The following is an 11,198-nucleotide window of genomic DNA, read 5'->3' as shown; positions in this document are numbered from 1 at the left end:
AGGATGGCCGGTCCCATACATAGACCAATGTCTCGCCCAGCTCCAAGGATCCCAAGTTTTTACAGCCTTGGATTGTGCACAGGGGTATTGGACCATTAAGGTGAGTGAGGAAGACCAATACAAACTAGCCTTCAGTTTTGGGAATCGACAATATTGTTGGGTACGAATGCCTTTCGGATTCATAAATTCCAGACATGAATTTGCTGTGTTCATGCACAAGGCCATGCCAGACGCCTTCGAAAGGGGGACGTTGGCATATGTGGACGATATCCTGATCAAAAGTACTGATATGGCCAAACACATTACAGAACTTCGGCATGTTTTGGGCCAATTGAAATCAGCAGGAGTTAAACTGTCCTTACAAAAAGCCCAGTGGTGTCGCACGAAGGTAAACTTCCTAGGCCATGAAGTTACTGCTGAAGGTTTGAACCCACAAAAGAAGAAAGTTGAGGCGGTTCTGAACTGTAAGGTCCCTACAAACCTTAAAGAATTGAGATCATTCCTAGGTATGGTAAACTACTCGCGTAAGTTTATTGATAATTACGCCGAGATAAGCAAGCCGTTGCTTCACCTACTGAAGAAAGATGTCGGATGGTCGTGGGGTAAGAAACAGGAGGACGCCATGAAGGAGTTGAAGGAACGTCTCACACAAGCCCCGTGTCTCGGATATCCCGAAGGGGGTAAAAATTTCTATCTAGAGACAGGGTTTACGCAGGTAAGTATGAGTTCCGTTCTTTACCAGAAACGTGATGATGTCAGTAAGGTGATTGCCTATGCCAGTAAAACTTTGTCCCCGGTTGAAGTAAAGTTCAGTGACTGTGAAAAAGCTCTATTGTCCACCGTGTGGGCATTACAGAATTTCCGCAGTTACATTCAGGGAGAGAGAATCATTGTTGAAACGGCACACCAGCCTTTACAGTATTTAAAGAGTGAACGTATCAAGGGAGGAAATGTGTCTAATAGCCGCATCACTGCTTGGACTTTGTCTTTGCAAGGGTGGCCCCTTGAAATTCGGTACAAACAGAACAAGGAAAGTCCAGTAGCCCAGGGCCTAGCCGAGCTCCATGATTGTTCCGCAACTACGCCTGCTATGGAGGCCCCGGACACTGACTTTCTGGAAGAACAACTGTTCTCTCCCTACAAGGTTTACGATGAAGAATACTGTAAACAGCTGCCGTGTGTATATGTGGATGGTTGTGCTTTTCATCACAAGGATGGGGAACAGCTCCAACTAGTGGCAGGTATTGGAATCGTTTGGACCCAAGGTGTCACCCCAATTTCTGTGGGATACAAACTTGGACCAAAAAGCAGTCAGGTTGCTGAACTTACTGCAATCCTTAGAGCAGTTGAGATGGCTATAGAGTTCAACATTAAAGAGTGTGCCATCATAACCGATTCCAATTATGTCAGGAATAGTTTTGTGGAGTATCTCCCTAGGTGGAAGCGAAACAACATGAACAAGAGTAATCACAAACCCGTGAAACATGGTAAGCTCTTTTGTCACATCGATGAACTGGTAAGGTCCAATGATATCACCCTGCACTTCAAGAAGACCAAAGGCCACTCCAAGGTTCTAGGTGCCGAGAAAGAAGGGAACGATCTGGCCGATTCTCTAGCCAAGGAAGGGGCAATCACCGGTGAACTGTTAGACATTGATCAATTTTTAGGTACCGTACAGGTTGAAGCTGTCACCAGGCAACAGGCCAGAACAGCTGGTGATCCGAATGCAATACAGTGGAGTCACGATTCTCCTAGTGAGGATTTAATTACTGCCCAAAAAGAAGACCCAATAATTGGCTTGTTTTATAGTCATATAGAAGATCCCAACCAAAATCCCATAAATAAGGAAGTATGTAGTGGGAAGGAGGATTTACGTATCTTAATGAAATCCAAATCCCAATTCTCTTTATACCAGGGATTGTTGATACGAACCTCAAAGGGTGGCGTACAACAATGGGTCGTCCCACATAAATTTAGAGGTTTGATGCTACAGCATGCCCATGATGCTCCTACTTCCGGTCATCGTGGAGAGAAGATCACGTATGAGATCCTGCGGGATTATGCCTACTGGCCTCATATGTTACGTGATGTGAAGGAGTACTGCCAAGGTTGCCTAATATGTCCCCAATTTCAACCTACCAAGCCAACTCACAGAGCACCTCTCCAGAAAAGGGGGATATGTATGCCTTGGTCAGACCTTCAAATGGATTTTATTGGGCCCGTAACAAAATCTTCACGAGGAAATCGGTATATGTTAACAGTTACATGTTTATTCACCAAGTATGTCGAGTGTATACCAGCACCAAATAATAGCTCCGAGACATGTGCTGCATTGCTAATAAATCATGTATTTTCACGTTTTGGTCTACCACAGAGGATAGAGTCTGATAGAGGATCGCACTTCACTAGCGAAGTGATGGCCAAATTGTGGAAAGTTTTGGGGGTTAAAAGGAAATTGCATATCGCCTATCGGCCAGCCTCTAGTGGTGGTGTAGAACGATACAATCAGACCATCGTTAACGTCCTTAAGAAATTTGTTAAGGAAACAGGCAAAGATTGGGATGTCTAACTCCCGCTGGTCCTGATGGCGTTGAGGGCTACTCCGAATACAGTTACAAAAATGTCATCTTTTGAACTGATGACAGGTAGACGGATGGTACTGCCCCAGCACTTATTGTATCGCACTACAGATCAAAATTTGATCAATGCTACCACCACACACCAGTACATAGAGGATTTACGTAAACATCTGCAATATGCTTTTGCCTTTGCCCAGCGAAATTTGGAAAGAGCTGCAATTAGTACTAAGACATACTATGATCTCAAAACCTCCAAGAAGGAATATGAGATTGGTGACAAAGTCTATCTATACAACTTTGCAAGAGACCAGATCAAGGAACGGAAATTCCTTCCATCTTGGAAAGGTCCGTTCTCTATCATTGATAAAATCTCTCCGGTCGCATATAAATTGCAGGTTACCCGGTATGGTGAAATCAGTGATAGATGGGTGCACATCAACCAATTATGTGCTTGCCATCCAAAGTCTCAATTGCAGTTGTTGGAAGACTAACCCACCAGTTCCTATCTGGAGATATTGAGATCATCATTAAATTTCCTTTAAACATATAATTCATCTTTTCCCTTACAGGATCCAGTAATATAAGTTTGTATATATCCAATACTTAAACTCTTCATTTTAATAATTTAGAAAGGAAGGCCCAGACAATGACCAGACCGGCGATCGGAGGTGTCAATGACCGGACCCTAGACGGAAGCTATAATGTCCCGTGGGAAAGACCAGATGCCAGAGATCGATCCGGAGACGATAACCTGATGTCCCAGGCCACCAAGGGCCAGTCCAGAGGAAAAGACCCGCCTAGGAGACCGTCTAAGAGACCTGTCGTGCGGAGGACCCATGGACCCCAAGGTGGATGTGCCAGGCCAGGCCGGCCTCATCACAAGACCAGGATCGTCATCAGGAGTGTCCATCTAAAGACGCCGAGTCAAGTTGAGGACCAACCAGCATCACCACTGCCATTTTATTATTTAAAAAAAAAAAATTTTTTTTCTTGAATTTCATTCACTTCACCGAAGAAGACGAACAATCACTCTAGCCAAAAGTCCCACTCATGTTTTGCGACACAGACACCCATCTACACGTGCCTGTACCCCAAAAAAAGGGGGATTTGTTGTGGACCTTTTGAATTATGTCTCAAAATCATGACTTTATCAAGACATAACATTATATGACAAGCAGATCAGTATAGCCGGATGCTAAGAGTTAATTTTGTCTTGGTTGAACCCTCGAAGGATCCTAGTTAAGAAATGGATAGAATGGGGGAAGTGAGACTTTTCCAAGACAATAAGACTGTTTGGACTGTCAACAAGTACTATTTGTATATTGAGGTTGAGAAGAATGCATACACAAAAAGTCAAACAGATAGCCAGATAGGACTTCGACTTTCAAACATTTTAACAATAATGAGACGGGAACTCAACTGGTTGAAAGTTTACCCAAACCTTGCAGAGGGTGATAAACCAACAGACCTCTGAAACTATCACAATATACTATTGTCCACCAAGGGTGAGAGTATTAATAGTTGTTTACTGTGACTCCAATACAAGAGCCAGGCAAACAGAGAGTTTTTCCCTACACATAGAAAATGTTGGTTCTAAAACAAAGAAGTTAAATTCAGGACATTTAAGACTAAAAATTGAATGTATCTAACTACAAAAACATAGTATCTAGAGATGTTATAAAGAATAGGTTTCACACACCACCAAATATTCAGCAATGGGAACTATATATCACTAACTTGAGTATTGAGATGATGGAAAGTAAGATGTATTATAAACTAGCAGTAGTTATATGTCTTATCAGGAAACAGACAGGATGGTATTTCAAGAAGGAATAACTGAATATACACCAATATTCCATGGTCCCTATTTAGAATATTATAGGTATGATCACTCATATATCTGGAAAGACGTATATTTAATCCCTGTAATTACCTTAAAATTCCACCCGAGGTATGAGTCATCTCAAATACTCAAATTGTTCTATGATACATGACTGCCATCTGGCGGGCAGGTGAGAAATAGCTTATGTACACACATTTCTCAACTAGCCAATCAGGAAGCCTGGTGGGAAGGTATCTTAGAACAATGGATTAGTTGGTATAAAAGCCCTTGTACCTTTAAAAAAAAAAGACTCATCAAAAGAAAACTGATCAAAAGAAAGAAAGCCTGACTGAAGAAAGACCTGATTCTGAAGACATCTGAAGAGACCTCTCTATAACCCCTCTTCCATCCTTTCAAACTTCCAAACTTAACTAAATTGCTAAACCTCTGTCCTTCTAACTTCCTACATTCTCCCACACTATTGAACTCTATCTCACTTTCCCCTGTGGTCATCATTCTGAAGGCGTTCCATTGCCAGCTAAATCCACGGGAGAGTTTCCTAGTCTGAATTCCGGGTGTGGTGAGATTGTTTATTTGATTTGGCATTACCTATTTTCTCTGTTGTGTGGAATCATAGAATTACCTTAGTGTATCACAACAATATTGGGGAGTTAGATATATGTAGAGAGATCCTGTTTTACTGTTTCGAAATTGTGTGGTGTCATATTATAAATTTTTTTTCATATTTCACAATTTATTAAATATTAATAATCAGAGTATAATTTATCAAGGAATAGCTTCTTGCAATCCTATGGCCACGGCTTGTGAGAATATAACCTTTGAGATACTCGAAATTATTAGTTATTAATAAATTTAATTTTTAATCAGATCATTTAGAAATTGTGATATTGATTTAATTATTTGGAAACATTAGTATTGTGTATTACATTGGTAGGATATATCTTTGATTGTGTGTATCAATATTCATCTATCACCAGTCTTTTGCGTTTTGTGTTAATATATATATAATTTTTGTACATAAATAAATTTTTATATTTATCTATTATAAGGCAAATTTTGTGTGTATGGTACGAAATCATATTGGCTAAAAGAATTCAAGGTATAATAATAAGTGGTGATCAAATTATCAAGGTGTCCAAATTATTGGTTTACTAAATATTTGCAGTATTTTAACGGCTGGAGGCACTGTAATCTTTCATCTAAGGGAACGGGACACGCCCTTTATAAGTAAAATATATCCTTACATAAACCACCACACCGCAGGACTCTGAGCAGCAGTCCAGCATAGTTGTGACGCTGATCGCCACACCGGGATCGCATCAGTCTTCCTTCTGCACTGGGACTGTCACTTTCTGGCCCTCACACAGACATCACTGCTCACCGTGATGACAGCCTGTCAGGCAGTAACTCTTCACATCTCTGCAGACAGTCAAGAGCCTGTTCAAGAATTCTTGTTCCTAGGAGACCATGCTAGCTGCAGGTTTGTCATCACTCTAGAATGCAGATATTTTCACACCTCAGTTATCAGGAGACCTTTGTTTTGAGCAGTACTGCAGCCTTTTTAACTTCATTGAATTACCAGTATACAATAATGTTTATGGGCCCCGCCACTGCAGAAGACAGCTGATACCACCATATTAAGAACTTTTAACAATACAGGATTCAAGCTGCAATCTAGTTAAAGGGACCTCTTCCTTTCTCAGGTCATTGTTAATCAAACCAGGGTACCTACATATATATATATATATATATACACACACACACAGTTGTGTTCAAAATAATAGCAGTGTGTTGAAAAAAGTGAATAAAGCTCAAAATCCTTCTAATAGCTTTTATTTCCATACACACAAATGCATTGGGAACACTACACATTCTATTCCAAATCAATACATGAAGAAAAATATATCAAATTTGCGTTGTTCCTCTAAACAAATTGAAAAGTGAATATTAGACTGTTCAAAAAAATAGCAGTATTTGTATTCTTCTTTACAAACTCAAACATTCACTATATAAACTGAAAAATGCTTGAAGATTTTGCTTTCCTTTGAATCAATATTTAGTTGTATACCCACTGTTTCTGAGAACTGCTGTACATCTGTGTTGCATGGAGTCAACCAACTTCTGGCACCTGTGAAGAGGTATTCCAGCCCAGAATAATTGGACTACATTCCACAGTTCTTCTCTATTTCTTGGTTTTGCCTCAGAAATTGCATTTTTGATGTCACCCCACAAGTTTTCTATTGGATTAAGATCCGGGGATTGGGCTGGCCACTCCATAACGTCAATCTTGTTGGTCTGGAACCAAGATGTTGCACGTTTACTGATGTGTTTGGGGTCGTTGTCTTGTTGGAAAACCCATTTCAAGGGCATTTCCTCTTCAGCATAAGGCAGCATGACCTCTTCAAGTATTCTGACTGATATGCGATAAATAGGCCCAACACCGTAGTATGCTTGCACAACCATGCTTCACTGTCTTCACAGTGTACTGTGGCTTGAATTCAGTGTTTGGGGGTCGTCTGACAAACTGTCTCCGACCACTAAACCCAAAAAGAACATTCTTACTTTCATCAGTCCACAAAATGTTGAGCCATTTCTCCTTAGGCCAGTCAATGTGCTCTTTGGCAGATTGTAACCTCTTCAGCACGTCTTTTTTTCAACAGTGGGACTTTGCGGGGGCTCTTGCAGATAGCTTGGCTTCACATAGGCATCTTCTAATTGTAACAGTACTCACAGGTAACTTTAGACCTTATTTGATCTTCCTGGAGCTGATTGTTGGCTGAGTCCTTGCCATTTTGGCTATTCTTCAATCCATTCGAATGGTAGTTTTTTCGCTTTCTTCCACGTCTTTCAGGTTTTGGTTGCCATTTTAAAGCATTTAGCGATCATTTTAGCTGAGCAGCTTATCATTTTCTGCACTTCTTTATGTTTTCCCCTCTCCAATCAACTTTTTAATCAAGGTACGCTGTTCTTCTGTACAATGTCTGGAACGACCAATTTTTCTCAGAATTTCAGAGAGAAATGCATTGTAACCAGCATGTACAACATTTGCTGCCTTCCTTCCTTAACCAGTTGCCGACCGCAGATAGCCGAATGACGGCTACACTGTGGCCGGCCAGTTCTGGGAGGGCGTCATATGATGTCCTCCCAGAACACGCTCTCCTGCGCGCCCCCGGCGATCTCCGTGATCAATGTGTCCTATGGACACAGTTGATCACATGATGTGCTAAAAGGCCATTCACAGCGGCATTTTAACACGTGATCAGCCGTGTCCAATGACACGCTGATCACAGGTAAATGCTATTGCCGGTTCTCAGCTGCACTTTCCTCATGCTGTCAGATCGTGAGGAAAGTACTGTCGAGAACCGGCAGTTGTTAGAACAGGGATTGGCACTGATGATCAGTGCTCTGATCGGTGCCCAGCAGTGCCGCCCACCAGTTCCACCCACTTGTGCCCAGCAGTGCACCCACCTGTGCCCAGCAGTGCCATCCAGAAGTGCCACCTACCTGTGTCCAGCAGTGCCACCCACTTGTGCCCACCAGTGCCACCCACTTGTGCCCACCAGTGCCGCCCAGCAGTGCTGCCAGTCAGTGCCACCAGTCAGTGCCCAGTGGTTGTGCCAGTCAGTGCCCAGTAGTTGCGCCAGTCAATGCCTAACAGTGGCACCAGTCAATATCTAGCAGTGCCACCAGTCAATGCCCAGCAGTGATGCCAGTCAGAGCCACCTATCAGTGCTGTCAGTACCCATCAGTGCCGCCTATCCGTGCCACCTCATTAGTGTCGCCTATCAGTGCCCATCAGTGCTGCCTATCAGAGTCCATCAGTGCTGCCTCATCAATGCACATCAGTGAAGGAGAAAAATTACCTGTTTGCAAAATTTTATAATAGAAACAAAAACTTTTTTTTTCAAATTTTTTGCACTTTTTTTGTCTATAGCGCAAAAAGTAAAACACCCAGCACTGAGTAAATAGAAAGCTCTATTTGTGAGAAAAAAATGATAAAATTTCATATGGGTACAATCTTGCATGACCGCGCAATTGTCAAAGTGCGACAGTGCTGAAAGCTGAAAATTGGCCTGGTAAAGAAGGGGGTATAAGTGCCCGGTAGGCAAGTGGTTAAATAAGGGCAATAATTGCCACCTGTTTTTCAAAGAATGAATGACCTCACTAATAGAACTCCACACTGCTATTATTTTGAACATGCCCCTTAGAAAACTAGAAAAAAACGGCCAAAATACCGAAAAACGGCCGACCAAATCGCCCACTAACGATCCGAAAATCGGCCGATTTTATTTTCGGCCGAAAAATCGGCCGATTTTCGACCCATCTATGGCCTGCATCAGCCTGTAACAGGCTAATAACGTTGTCCACTCAATGGAACTGACGTTTGTTGCACCATATGAAGAGTGGTGAGTCCCTCTCAGGCTGATTCCTGTCTCCTACTCCTGCTGGGATCAAACTCTTATACTGCTTATCTCCTGCTTTCCTTTCCTTGGCAAATTCCCTCAGTGGAAAGAAAATTGCCAAAAATAGTGCTTTATCTTTTTAAAAAACAGTGCTTTAAGTACCAGTTGCACTCCTTTTAAAAAACAGTGCTTTATTTAAGTACCAGTTGCACTGGTTTCCACTGAGGGCACCTGCCAAGGAAAGGAAAACAGGAGATAAGCAGTATAAGAGTAAGATCCAAGCAGGAGTAGGAGACGGGAAGTAGCCTGAGAGGGACTCACCACTCTTCATATGGTGCTACAAACATCAGTCCCATTGAGTGCACAAAAAGCGTTATTAGCCTGTTACAGACTAATCTGGAGGTGAGCGCACATCTTATACTCATTAAGGAAGTCACCTGGAATTATTGATTTGAATCACTGGGAAAAGTCACATATTTTTCATTGAAGACTGATTAAATTTTATATTTTTTATATTATATATTTTTTGTACGATGAGCACAGGATGACATTTTGATTTCTGTTTTTCACAAGTTTATTAATATTGATTTTTTGATATATTTATTGGAAATATGTATTGATTTAATATTCAAAGAAGGAGCGCAACATATTGTTTTTATGTTTTTGAAATATCATTTCTACCAAAAACAGTGATTGATCAGGTTAGTGATGTCTGACTGCTATTATTTTGAACACAACTGTATATGCAGATGTACACATTTACATAATTCTTTGCATAACCCTTGTAATGCCAGTGGCACAGAGGGAGCTGATAAGCAAACAAGTCTTCTCTTCCCCCTCTTACTGCCAGTGTTGCATTTAAATGGTTAAAGCTTACTTCTCATAACTGTATAATCTGGTAACCATTGCTAATTGACAGTTTCTATTGTACCAGTGTTTCTGCTTTCATGTGTTCCAACATAACTGCATACTATTGCACAAAGCAAGGTCCATAAAGACATGGATGAACGAGTCCTGACCGTTCATAGAACACCTTTGGGATGAATTAGAGCAGAGATTGTGAGCGAGGCTTTCTCATTCAACATCAGTTCCTGACCTCACAAATGCACTTCTGGAAGAATGATCAAACATTCCCATAGGCACACTCCTAAACCTTGTGGACAGCCTTCCCAGAAGAGTTGAAGCTGTTACAGCCGCAAAGGGTGAGCGAACGCAATATTGAAATCTACGGACTATGACTGGGATGCCAATAAAGTTCATGTGCATGTAAAGCTAGGGTCTCAATACTTTTGACAATATAGTATACTTGTCTACCTATGCCACCTGAGTCAACACTTTTTCTTTCTTAGAAGCAGGTTTTGGCAGTTCTCTTGGGTCTTGATTTGTTTCCTCTAATAAGGCTTCCTTCTGTCTCACTAATTCAGGGAAAGTGGGGGTTATTTGTAATACCTTGAGTATTCGTTTCAGCACAGTCAGGTGATTAGGTCATGCCCCTTGTAGAATCTGCTCAAGTCAGACTTTATCAACATCCTTGAGATTGGTCCCTTTCTTTAGAATAATTTCACTTAGAATTTTATGCACTTGTGTAGTATGTTCAGATATTCTCTCATCCCTACGCTGCTGTGTGTGCTCGAATTTATATAAGGGATCTGGAAGTTTCTGCACTCCGCCAAACACAGCATATAAAGCTTCAATACAATGAATTGCTACACAGTCCTGCTTCCCCATTGCCTGATCCATCCAGGTTTACTCTGAGAAAAAGCAAAGCTTCCAATATCCTTGACTGACAGAAGCAGAGCTATTCTTTACAAATTTCTCAACTAGCTTGTCCATGTCTGTGTAGAACGAGGTGGAGGAACCCAGTTGGGGGTGGGTCAGCATCCACCGACTTCATTCTTGCTTGTAGGTGATTCCCTGACGAATCACCAGTGGTCAGCAATGAGATCACCTGGGCATCAACCCCTTCTGCCAAACTTATGCTGTCCTTGTGGAAACAAGCAGGCATACCTTCCTTCCACTCTAATAATACATAGTTAACTCCGTCCTCATGTCAATGAGATACGCCCCTGATCTGGCACCAGATTCTTCACCAGCTGACTGACTTTCCTCTCAGTCCATTTACTTCCTAGTATCTCAACCACCATACACAGTTCCAGATGACTGCCTTGTTCTCGACCCCACTCAGCCACGGTTGCTGACTCCATCATTTCTTCACCCTTTGGCCTGTGACTCCGCTGGCTAGGGCTAACTGTGAGAGAATCCCGGACGAGCCCCAAATGTAGCACTATCCACATAGGGGCCGCTCGATTATGCTTTTTCCCCAGTGGTTGCCCTGACCTTGCAAGCCTCTTGACACCTCTAACACTCTGGGTT

The sequence above is a fragment of the Staurois parvus genome, unplaced genomic scaffold (assembly GCF_062004578.1).
Source record: "Staurois parvus isolate SC_StPar_1 unplaced genomic scaffold, SC_StPar_1.0 ptg000962l, whole genome shotgun sequence".
NCBI classification, from domain to species: Eukaryota; Metazoa; Chordata; class Amphibia; order Anura; family Ranidae; genus Staurois; species Staurois parvus.
This window is presented reverse-complemented; position numbering follows the sequence as displayed.